This window comes from Rutidosis leptorrhynchoides, chromosome 3 (genome assembly GCF_046630445.1).
Source record: "Rutidosis leptorrhynchoides isolate AG116_Rl617_1_P2 chromosome 3, CSIRO_AGI_Rlap_v1, whole genome shotgun sequence".
NCBI classification, from domain to species: domain Eukaryota; kingdom Viridiplantae; phylum Streptophyta; class Magnoliopsida; order Asterales; family Asteraceae; genus Rutidosis; species Rutidosis leptorrhynchoides.
Window position 1 is genome coordinate 115,791,992 of NC_092335.1, and position 13,077 is coordinate 115,805,068.

The following is a 13,077-nucleotide window of genomic DNA, read 5'->3' on the forward strand; positions in this document are numbered from 1 at the left end:
GCGCCGTCTACTTAGGTCCCGTTACGTGGTCATAAGTCTTTAAAACAACGTTTGACCAAAAGATATGTCGCATTCATTTCAAATGTAAAGGTTGTTCAAGTTTTACAAGAATAGTTCCACCACAAGTTACGATACCAAGTTTTAAGTACAAATGAAACTTATGCGACACAATTTAAAAGTATCCAAAAGACGCTCCATGTATGCATGTATACTCGACATCCAATGCAAGTATCAAAATAATGAGCGGAAGCATGTATCATGTATCGTTCAAGGACCTGAGAAAAACATAGAAATCTGTCAACGAAAACGTTGGTGAAATCATAGGTTTAAGTAAGTAAGTACAAGTGAACCACAAGATTTGCATCAATGAAATAATAGTAATACATTCCAAAAGTTTGTTTCACGAGCACCCAATTATCAATGCTTAACATTTCCTTCCATTGAACCCCATCACTTAGTGCTAGAACATACACTGTTTCTCGAAAATATATTTCATTCGTAAACGGTAGCGAACCGTTTGAATGAGGGTTTGTCAAACCCATATGGATCCATACAACATAAGTTCTCGCTTACACCCGGCAAGTGTAACTAATGATAATCGAATTGAGGATTTTGTTCTAAACTCGTATGTAGAATGTTTGTTTTTCCTGTACTTGTGTTCACTTAGTAAAGAAATGTTTATGTTTTCTCATCCCAAATGTAAGTTCAAAAAGAGTAAAAGTGGGACTATGATCTCACCTTGAGTGCACGAGTAGTAAAGTACTTCGACAAGTAAACGTGTGCAAAGAACAATGCTAGTCTTGACCTAAACAATAGGTTTGTATCAATAACGGTAAACACGATAGGTCAAAGATGTTCAATTAGTCCTATGGCTCGTTACGACTCGATTATGTAGCATGTGAATCAACTAGTCAAGTTTCATGCACGATACAAGTAACTAAGCATGTTAGAACGATCGTATAATTGTTTGGTTAAGTTTGACTAAAAGTCAAACTTGGTCAAAGTCAAAGTCAACGGGGTCGGATCGGGTGTCCGACAATTTTCTCATGATGAGAAATCATTTATGAGCAGAATGGCCAAGTTTCATGTTAATCGGAGTTACGGTTAAGCGGGAAACATTTTGTGAAAGGAAAAATAAAAACTAAAATGAGCTGGGCATATGCGCGGCGCGCAAAGGGTTGCGCGGCGCGCACCCAAGTGTAAATCCTGGTCAGAACTTAACCACGAAGGCAAACATCTGGGATTTCTAATTTTGCGCGGCGCGCGGGTATATGCGCGGCGCGCAATACCTGGGAAACATGCAGTTTGCAGAAAAAGACCAAGTCACGAACCAAAACTCAAATTAACCTATTTTATGAACCGAAAACATCCAAAATGCATACTATATATCGTCGGAAAGGTAATTTGACAAGGAAAACAACTAAACACGTTCCATCAAACAAAAACATCAATTTCAATAACCGATTTTCCGTCAAGTGATCATTAAGAATTCATTTTCAAAGTTTCAAGTTCATCAAATGCATTTTAAGTTTCGGGAATCCAATTCACACATGTGATATGCCGTTTTGAAGGTAATCAAACACACATTGCAACAAAACACTTAACAACAATATCCCATAGCATTTGACGCATCAAAAGTTCATGTAAAGCTCATCAAACCCTAATCCAAGTTCACAAAATCATTAATCATGTTCTTGGAGTTTCCTTAATCAACCTATACATCAAAACGAAGCTAATGATACTAGTAACACTTTTAAAACATGCACTTTAACAATCTAACAACATTTGATCATCCAAAATCAAGGATTTAGCAAGTAATTTTCATATTGAACTAGTTACACCAAAAACAACGAATCGAGTATACAAATTACATACACGACATCACAATGAGCCATAGACACTAATTAACAACTTTATAACCCAAAAATCTCAAGAACACATAAAATTAGTGATTTTAGAAAGTTACCCAAATGAGATGAAGTTGGTATCAAATTGAAGAGGATGAAGAGAGGATTCCAAATATGTAGTTTATTTTGTTGTAAGCCTCCTAGATCGAATTTAGATGATGATTGAATGAATTTGGAAATTGGGTGTGTTCTTGCTAGAGAGAAAGAGAGAGAGAGTGAGAGATGGTTGAATGGTGGTGATTGGGGTAGACTAGGTGACCTAGTCAACTAGTTTGCCCCGTGTCAATTTTAGTCCCTCGAGTTTGTAGTCGGGTGCGGAAAATACCTAAACGGAATATTTTAAAACGCGTATTAACGGGAGATGTTATAAACATATAACGGAGTTTAAATTAGTATAACGGAAAAGAAAACGGAAAAAGGCGGGATGTTACAAAATCTCTTCAAAATAGCTGCCTCATAAACTGACCATTCAACCTCTTCACCATGACTTTTGATGAATTGTTGATGCCAAGTCAATGCTTTCTTGTGCAGATAGATTGATACCAAACGAATCTTCTCTTCATCTTCCATTTGATCTACTGCAAAGAACTGATTGCACCTATAAATCCATTCTCTTACATCTTCACCGTCAAATCTTGGAAACTCAACTTTTGTTAACCTGGTTAGTTGCGTTCCAGCTCTACGGCCTGCACCTTCACCTCCGTTCTTGAGTTTCTGGATTTCATCCGTAAAACATTGATGTTGAATCAACATAGTGTCAATTCTTTGATTTAATTGCTCTATAGCTATTCGCATATATTCCGGTATGACCTCATCACCGCCGTTCGTAGATCTTGTCGCCGCTACCATCTTGCTTAAATTGACCTTCAATTTGCTTCAGATTTACCAGGAAATCGCTCTGATACCACTTGATATGATCTTAATTTGTTTAATCTGGATCTTAATAATCGAAATCAAACAACATACAATCAATCTGGAAACTAGGGTTTATGAATTAGTTTCAAAATCGAATTGGGATTAATATTCACAATTGGAACAATTGAGTTCGTTACAGAAAAGAGGGAGAGTTCAATTACAAATTGATAACAGAAAAACTGAATTACACTTTGCTAACTAACTCCTATTTAACAACAAAAGAATGGCGGGAGTGACTGATAGCCTGTTCAAGCTTGAGCAACAGACCACACGTGTTGGGCATGTGATTCTTATGCACACAGATGGCACGTGCCATACACGTGACCATGACACAAAACTCACCCACCCATTGAAGTTGAAGCACCCACAAAATAGTTGGGTCTCGGTCCACTTAACGTCCTTATTCTTCAACAACAACATTGATTCCTTCTCAATAGACAACGATGGTCCCACATTCATCACACATTGTATCCCCCTTGAACTGGTATATATAACCCAAAATGATATTCAACAAAAATAAATCAACATAACAATCAGAAGTTGATGTTCACATACTCTGGTTATCTTTTGGAGTGGCAAAATGAATGGGTTAGGTAATGGGTCAAATTGGGTTTGGGATAACCCAGTCGTTTTATGTGCAGGTAAAAGCATGTCAGGTTAGGCCAAACCTGCGTACTAAAATGGTCTATGATACTGTAAGAATTCGGTTACCAGCAAGGTTGAAGAACTCGGAACTCGGGGAGTTCTCGGCTGGACAATTTTTGGGAGTTCTCGGAGAACTCGGTCATTGACTAGCATTGACTTTTTAATATAAATATATACTTTTAAATATATATTTATATATATATGTATAGATATTAGACTTTTGAGATAATTTTTATGATACATAATATACTATATAACTACAAACAAATGTTGACCAAGATTTTACCGAGATATTCAATTTATCGGATGTTGACCGAGATTTGACCGACATATTCAGTTTATCGGACGTTGACCGAGATTTGACCGAGATTTTGACTGCCCTGTTAAAGATAACATTAAAATTGAATTGGGTTGATTCAGATTTTTGTTCGCTCCGTAATGGGTCTAACAATTAAGGAAATTTTTAGAAATAAATAAACGGATCAAATGGGCCAGATAAGTCAATTATCTTGTCCATGATGCATAAATCCTCAATAATTTTATTAAACAAAAAGAAATGTACGGAAATAATATATTTCAAAGAAATACCATGGAAAAAATGTGTTTTAGGTCAAAGTAACATGTATAGTTTTTGACCTACTTGCCCAACCTGCCCAAATTGCCACCTCTACCATTGAACATACAATAAGAAGTGCAACAATGTACTATCAACTAACTATTGTGGTATGTGTGCTTATTACTTATTAGTCCAAACAATATCATCCAATATAGCACATGTTTTAGGATCGTTTTTACCTAGATCCACGGAGATATGGCTTATATGAAATTTGGGTAACTAGGAAGTTTCCAGTAGGAACCCTTAGTGATACTCGTTTCATACTCCCGGGCCTGAAGGAACAACATTTTGTAGCTAAAGCTGCCCCATTTGAAGGTTGTGCATCATAGAGCGTGAATTTTGATCCAAGGAAGTTTGATCTGTTATAGTAGTTCAGTTACTTAAGAATATTGTTGAATAAACAGTTGATTTGTATTATTATGGTTAGCTTACCTCAACGTTCCTATGTAGGTGCTGCTGCCTTTCGGTACGTCTTCTGCGTTTAGAGAGATAATATAATCCGTGCATTTAGCATGTTTACATTTTTTAGCAGCAAGGAGAAACTTCCCATCTTCGTTTGACTCTGTTAATGATTCATATTAGAAGATTACTTTAAATTATAGAAAAGATTAAATAGTAAGGGGTATTAAAGTGGCCTTCTACTGGCTTACCTAGCTACGTGGTATAATAGAGACGTACACAACACTGAAGTTATTAACGTTATAGAAAGATCCGTTTAAAGAGCAAGAAGGTAAAGAAAGCTATTTGCATTCAAATTACTATCTTAAATGTTAGAATAGTAAAATATTTTGCATGTACACTCGAGAGGCAAGATTTCCATTTCCAATCAATATAATTTTCCCTGATCAAAATGAAATACGTTGATTCATATACTCGTATTTTATTAGTAAAGTTTCATAGTAGACACCTGAAAGTGCCCTTTAAAACTGGCAAGCATTAACAACCAAAAACTTTATATGCTATATCTACAACTCTATAAGTTCATTTGAGAAGCCATGGGAACATAAATGTCAAGACGTAGAGGCCAAGAAGTAATTAGCACGATACCTGGATTCAAACTGAGGTGGAGATGATATGTTTGAGCACTGCAATTACGCTTTATGAAGCATTGTATTAAAGATCCCCTTGAACCCCGCTATAAATAAGCAATTAACAATTTAAGTGATGTAATTCAGAGAATACAAGATTATGAAAATTAACTTGAAATTATTTCTGTATCCCACTTCTTATTACAACCGGTTATACGGGTATTTATAGACCCGGTGAATACAAGAATAACTGTCAATTTAATGCTTCTCCTAACTAATACCAACAACAGAATTAAATTCCACCGCCTATATTAAATGCACCGAATGCACCAGTGCACCGACTATATTAAATGATATACATCTACCTACGTATTTATCTACATATTCTAACACTCCCCCTCAAGCTGGAGCATAGATATTGATCATGCCCAGCTTGCCACAAAACCGACGGATACAATTTCCAGGTAATGCTTTGGTGAAGGTATCGGCCAACTGTTCATTACTTTTGACGTGAGGTATTCTGATAATTCCTTCTTCTAGCTTTTCTCGAGTGAAATGACAGTCAACTTCTATATGTTTGGTTCTTTCATGAAAGACTGGGTTCTTTGCAATATGAATGGCTGCTTTGTTATCACACCACAAGTTCATTGGCTCGGACTGAGCAAAACCAATCTCGTCAAGAATATTACTAACCCATATAAGCTCACAAGTAGTTTGTGCCATGGCTCGATACTCGGATTCCGCACTTGAACGAGATACTACCTTCTGTTTCTTGATTTTCCAAGATACAAGATTTCCTCCAACAAAGACACAATACAACAGATCGTTTAGTTGCGGGATCACCATTATAATCAGCATCAGAAAAACCCTCAATAGTGTGATGACCATGATTCTGGTACAAGATACCACGACCTTGAGTAGCTTTCAAGTACTTCAAAATATGAGTGACGGCATCCCAATGTGAGGTTCTTGGAGACGATAGAAACTGACTAACAATACTCACGGGAAAGGCAATATCAGGACGGGTGAGAGTAAGATAATTCAACTTGCCGACGATTCTTCTATACTTTTCTGGATTGATGAGTAGTTCTCCGTCATCAGTCTTCAACTTTAAATTCGGTATCATTGGTGATTCACAAGGTTTTCCGTCAATCACACCGGAATCAATGAGTACATCTAAGCAATACTTTCTCTGAGATAAGAAAATGCCTTTTTTGTTTCGAGAGACTTCAATACCAAGAAAATATTTCAAAGGACCGAGATCCTTTGTTTGAAATTGAGTGCTTAAGAATGTTTTCAACCTCTTAATTCCTTCTTTATCACTCCCGGTAATTATAATATCATCTACATAAACAACAAGTAAAATGCAACCAGATCTTGATGAAGCGAAGAATACCGAGTGATCATATGCACTCCTTTTTAGGCCGAAGTCCCTAACTACCGCATTGAACTTTGTAAACCAGGCACGAGGAGATTGCTTCAAACCATATATTGCTTTTCGTAATTTGCATACTTTACCAGACTCCCCCTGAGCAACAAACCCAGGTGGTTGTTCCATATAGACTTCTTCCTGCAAATTTTCATGTAAAAATGCATTCTCCACTGATATGTAGCAGCTAAAGAGATGAATAACCTAACAGATGTGAGTTTAGCAACAGGAGAAAAAGTCTCAGAATAATCCACCCCATATGTTTGAGCATAACCCTTAGCAACTAACCGAGCTTTCAACCGTGCCAAAGAACCATCAGGATTAACCTTTATTGTGAAAACCCACTTACAACCAATTGCCTTTTTGGTAACAGGTAAGTCAACTAAGGCTCAAGTGCCATTATGATCAAGAGCATTCATTTCCTCAATCATAGCGGCACGCCATCCAGGATGAGCTAAAGCTTCACCAACAGTTTTCGGAATAGTGACAGAGTCTAGAGTAGCAACAAAAGCGCGAGAAGATACGGACAATTTATCATAAGATAAGTACATGTACGTTTACCTTTTTGAAGAGCAATGGGTATATCGGAATCTGAAACTTCACTTGGTGACTCTCTAGAATGATTTAGAGTGTCAAGAATATCACCAGAAACATCACTTGATGACTCACCGGAAGGATCTACCGACGATGATTGTGGTACAGGAGCGGGCTCTGATGTAGGACGGGGACGCCGACTGTATACATATTGAAAGTGATCAGATTGGCCAGATGGTATGGGATCTGATGTGGGATCTGGTGTAGGATTTTGTGTGGGATTTGGTGTGGGAACTAGTGTATGTACAACATATGCCAATAAGTCATCACTTTCCTGATGATTGCGAGAAGTGGTCATCGGAAAGAAAGGTAACTTTTCTTCAAATGTGACATCTCGAGAAACAACATAACGTTGAAGAGTAGGGGAAAAACATCTGTAACCTTTCTGAAGACGAGAATATCCAAGAAACACACATTTTATGGACTTAGGATCTAATTTAGTGAGGTGAGGTTGAGTGTCCCGAACAAAACAAGTGCTACCAAAAATCTTTGGTTCAATCGGAAATAAAGATTTCGTGGGAAACAAGACTGAATATGGAATATCACCATTAAGGACAGCGGATGGCATTCGATTTATAAGGAAACATGCAGTTGAAACAGCGTCAGCCCAAAATGTGGTGTGTCAACACAAGATGACTCGTGAAGGATACCATTCTGAAGCATATATGACGAAAATGATTCAGAAAGAAATTCTTTGGCATTATCACTTCTCAAAGTTTGAACCGGAACCTGAAATTGCGTTTTTATTTCAGTAACGAATGAGCAGAAGTGAGTAAATACTTCGGAACGACTTTTCATCAAATAAAGCCAGGTAACACGAGAATAATCATCAATGAAGGTAACAAAGTACTTAAAACCGGGTTTGGAAGTAACTGAACATGGTCCCCAAACATCAGAGTGAACCAATTCAAATGGAGCTGAAGCTCGTTTATTGACTCTGGGAGGTAAGTGGATTTGATGGTGTTTAGCAAACTGACATGACTCACAATATAGAGACGATAAATTAGAAAATTCAGGACATAATTTCTTCATACTCTGAAGAGAAGGATGTCCCAACCTACAATGCATCTCATAAGGGGATGATGACTTAGAGCATACGAAAGAGCGTGGTATTTTAGTTTCAGGTTCAAGTATGTATAGGCCATCAGATACCCTTCCTTTACCAATAATATGCTTTGTCGATAGATCCTGGAAGACACAACAATCAGGATAGAGTAAAGCAACACAATTCAAATCTCGAGTAATTTTGTTAACGGAAAACAAATTAAATGAGAAGTTAGGTAGACTTAAAACCGATGACAATGAAATAGAAGGGGTGACGTTGACAGTACCAAAACCAAGGACCGGAGAGGTTGTGCCATTTGCAATTGTGACATGAGATGGTTGTGATTTAAAATTGGAGAATAGATGGTGATTACCTGTCATGTGATCTGAAGCACCAGAATCGATGACCCATTTAGAGGCGGATGATAAAAGGCATGTATTGATTCAGCAAAAGTGGCTATTGGTGTTTTGAGCTTCACGAATTCTTTTAATCGGACATATTCTTCATAATCTTCCGCAGAGATTGTGAACGTATAAGGCGAGGAAATTTTCTTGACATTACTCATAATGAATTTAATTTAATAATTAATAATATAGAGAACCCAATTTAATAATTAGAACAGGAACCAAACAAAATACTCTAAATAAAACTCACCAACTCACTTTTCTATAATGACCCACTTTTTAAAAGTAATGTCTCTTTCAAATATTAAAGTAGTCTTCAAATGTTGTGCTGGCACGTCTACTCTACATCACCCATAATTAAAGTGATCACTAGATTTTGCTTTATTTAAAACCACAACTGGAAGTACTTGCTGCTAACCAAAATCAAAATACTACACCGAAAACATTAACAATCACAGCTATAACAAATACAGTCACCAAACCCTCACAAAAGAAGTCCACAAAAAAACACATATTGAATTCGAAAATTGACACCACAGAACAGACCAAAATACACTGGGGTTTTGGTCGGATTTTCAAGACAAGCATACCGGAAAGCAGAACGACAGCGGAGTGACTGAAAGTGGGTGATTCGAGACAGCGGACTGTACAGGTTTTTTTCTTTTTTTTCTTTCTTTTATATAACAAATGAAGCCTCGGAAACACAATCACTAGGACTCACAATGGAACTAGTATATCAAAACTTGAAGAACACTCGCATGGGTGCTCATGACCCATAACGGACTATACTTACGGGGTACACAACTGACACTCTTAAATACTCACAAATTCACACAGGTACGCTCTGATACCATGTAATTCAGAGAATACAAGATTATGAAAATTAACTTGAAATTATTTCTATATCCCACTTCTTATTACAACCGGTTATACGGGTATTTATAGACCCGGTGAATACAAGAATAACTGCCAATTTAATGCTTCTCCTAACTAATACCAACAACAGAATTAAATTCCACCGCCTATATTAAATGCACCGAATGCACCAGTGCACCGACTATATTAAATGATATACATCTACCTACGTATTTATCTACATATTCTAACAAGTGACATTTAAAAAAAGATATGCTCTAATAGTAGAAAAAAAGATTACTCCATATATAATATGATGAAAACAATACAGTGGTGATTGACCCAAACAGAACTTCACTTACCATATCGAATTTACACGTATACAGATACACAGACACAATACAAAAGTCCAGATACGATATAGCATGAACTACATAAAATGGGGATCCATTTACAAGGTGTTTCAACTTAGTCTCACAGTCGCAATCCAAAATAATGAAAAGGAAGCATGAGCATATTAACTGAACTTTTGATGGAGTTGGACATGATCAAATACATAATTATCAAATGCAATTTGTGGTGCAGGAAAAGCGGTTGATGATTTGGGTTTGAGCTTTTCAAACTCTTTCTCTCGGGTGATTGGAGATGGATCTTCCATTTCCTTTTGGGACGATATTTGGGTTGGGGACATGAAGTTGCGGGACAAGTTTAAAAGATTGTATGTGTTAGAGGAGCAGAATAATGCAACTGTTAAAGATCGGGTACTGGTTCATTGTGCAGCAGGTGACGGTTCAGAAATCGGGTCGTGGTTGTGGTCCAGAATTCCTTCTAGAGGAACTGCTACTGAATTAATCGAACTGAAGGGTCTGATCGGGTCTGTTTCGTTAATACCTGGTGCGGTTGATGGCTGGAAATGGGTTCATGAAAGTAATGGTATGTTTTCGGTTCGTCGGCTTACTTCTATGATTGATAATATTACACCAGCTTCGGATACCATAGCTATTGAAACACTTCGTAATAGCTTAGTTCCGAAAAAGGTGGAATTATTTATTTGGCGTGCGAGAAGGGGTAGGTTACCGGTTCGTGTTGAGTTAGATAAACGGGATATTGATTTGAATAGCGTTCGTTGTCCGGTTTGCGATGACGGGTTGGAAGCGGTGGAGCATGTCCTTTTTTCGTGTCACTTTGCAAATTCAATTTGGATTAGGATGCTAAATTGGTGGGGTTTTAGCTTAAACAATTTCAATTACGGGAACATTTTTTATGGCAATTTCGGGAATCATTCTTCCGAGATTATGAAGAGGGTTTGGCAAGCGCTAAGTTGGTGTGTTTGTTATCTAATTTGGAAAAATAGGAACCAAAAGGTTTTTAATAACAAAGGCGAAACAATTCCTTCGGTCCATAACGAAATCCAACTTCTTTCCTTCGAATGGATCTCTCGTCGATGCAAGAAAATTAAGCTAGATTGGTTAAAGTGGTTATCAAGTCCTTCTAATTGCGGGTGTTAGGTTGTGTCCTCTGCAACATGTCATCTTTTATGTTTGGGCTTGTTTTAGTGCATTCCTCTTCGCGTTAGTGTATTTCGTATCGTGTGTTTCTTCTCATTTGTATCGTGTAATTTGTTTCGTGTGTTTGTATGTTCGTGTGTTTGTGTATTTTGTATTGTGTAAGAACTTTGGTTATTAATAGAATCATCTTGCTTTTCAAAAAAAAAAAAAAAAAAAAAAAATTATCAAATGCAATCTTTCCATCTTCAAAATATTTGTTAACAACAAGTAAAAAAATCAAAACACTGAACATATGCAGCTATATTTATTTAATACTAACAAAAACATAACAAACCTGCTTCAATGAAATTGGAACGTCAATTTGCCTGAAAATTCCGGATTCTCAACAATCTCTTTCATAATTTTTCTCCAATTCCTACAAACACCAGCACACGAAACGACATTCTTCCTCATAGGCCATGTAGACTCAGACGCTTCAATCCTCATCAACACGTCACGTAACAGCTCAGGCGGCATATTCTCCCAACAACTTTGCTTCAACGCATCAGCTCGTTGTGATGTTGATCTCAATCCGAAACCTATTCGAGAAATGCTCCCAAATTCTACCTTCATATCTTAAATTATATTCTTAAAAGACGTCGTTAACGCACACACAAACCCTAATAACTATCATAAATGCAAGTGAGAAACAGCAGTACTGATAATGTTGTATATAATTGACTAATAACAAGGAATTTGATTTCGTATTTGTGAGTCGTATCTAATTCAGGTGTAGTGATTAGAAGATGAAACTAGTTGGGTTTTTGATTGAAAGAAACAAATTTAGGGGATTTACTAGATTTAGATTTAAGAGCATGTGCGTTGCAGGAGGACTCCTCAACAAATAAACTTGAATCGTAAAATGTTATATCATTTAACGATATGATAAAGACAGTATAATAAGTATTGTTGTGGGTGAGTTGCTTAAGTATATTTGTTATACTTAAGAACATGTGCGTTACACGACAAATTCAAATCAGACTAATCACATTCGGAGACGTTAGTAATCAGGCTTAGTAGCTTTAGTGTACAATCATAATTAAGAAAGACTTTTTTGCTCGGTCCCTCTATTTTACTACAAATCGCTAACAGCATCCCTTGGTTTTTAATTTGGCTTTTCGCATCCCTTAATTATTTTAATTTTACAATCCGCGTCCCTCCATCAAATTGTGCGTTAACCCTTGTCATGTACAATGCATGTGAGGGTAAAATCGCCTTTTTACTCTTTTCTTCACTAAAAACAAGGGATCACCGGCGAAAAAAATTAAAAAATCTTATATTTTATAGTATATATTTTATATATTCTTTATACATACTTGTCTAACTACGAAGTATTACGATAACTATAAATATACATATTCAAGTTGAATTTTCATTTGTAAAATCAACGAGTATTATTAATATGGCGTCTTCAAGCATAGGTAAGATAAGCAACCGCATACGGTTAAAAAACTTAGAAAGCTCAAAATTTTTAATGTGTATACTTTTCTCAAAATATTTAAATAAATAAAATAAAAAATTGTCAACTAAATGTATTATTGTAATTTTAAATAGTTAAATACATTGTATGTGAAAAAATAGATAAATTTAAGTGTCATCTTTCTGTATGTATTAAAAAAAAATTATCGCATATGAGGACCCATTTTTATTTCATCTAGAGCCTCAAAATTATTGAGACGACCCTGCATTAACCAACCCACAAATAGGGGAAGAAGAGAACACCAACATAAGTTTCAGTAAAGACAGTTAATCTAAATCAAAGTATGAGAATTACTTTACTTGTGTTCAATCGAACTTTCTTTATATCTCTTAAAATAAAAGATTTGCTAGAATTTTTTTTATTATCATTACAGACCCATTCAAATTAGTAAAGAATTGGTCAAACCGAAATCTTTATTAAGTTTTTTTTTCTTTCGGGGTAAGCGAGGAAACCCCTCTATATGAACAAGCACATTGGCTCCTCCATAGAGGATAAAACCTCGGGTAATCAAGCCCCCCGAGCGTGAGACATAATATTGGGTGAATTGCGCATAATGCGCACCATCTTGTCACACTCCCTTTTTGAACACTTTGGCATAGTCATGAATTGAAC

General features: G+C 36.4%; 1 pseudogene; it reads right to left on the reverse strand.

The window, feature by feature from the left end:
- Nucleotides 1-2,957: 2,957 nt before the first annotated feature.
- LOC139896697 (tubby-like F-box protein 3) lies at nt 2,958-11,542 on the reverse strand (annotated as a pseudogene).
- Nucleotides 11,543-13,077: the final 1,535 nt, after the last annotated feature.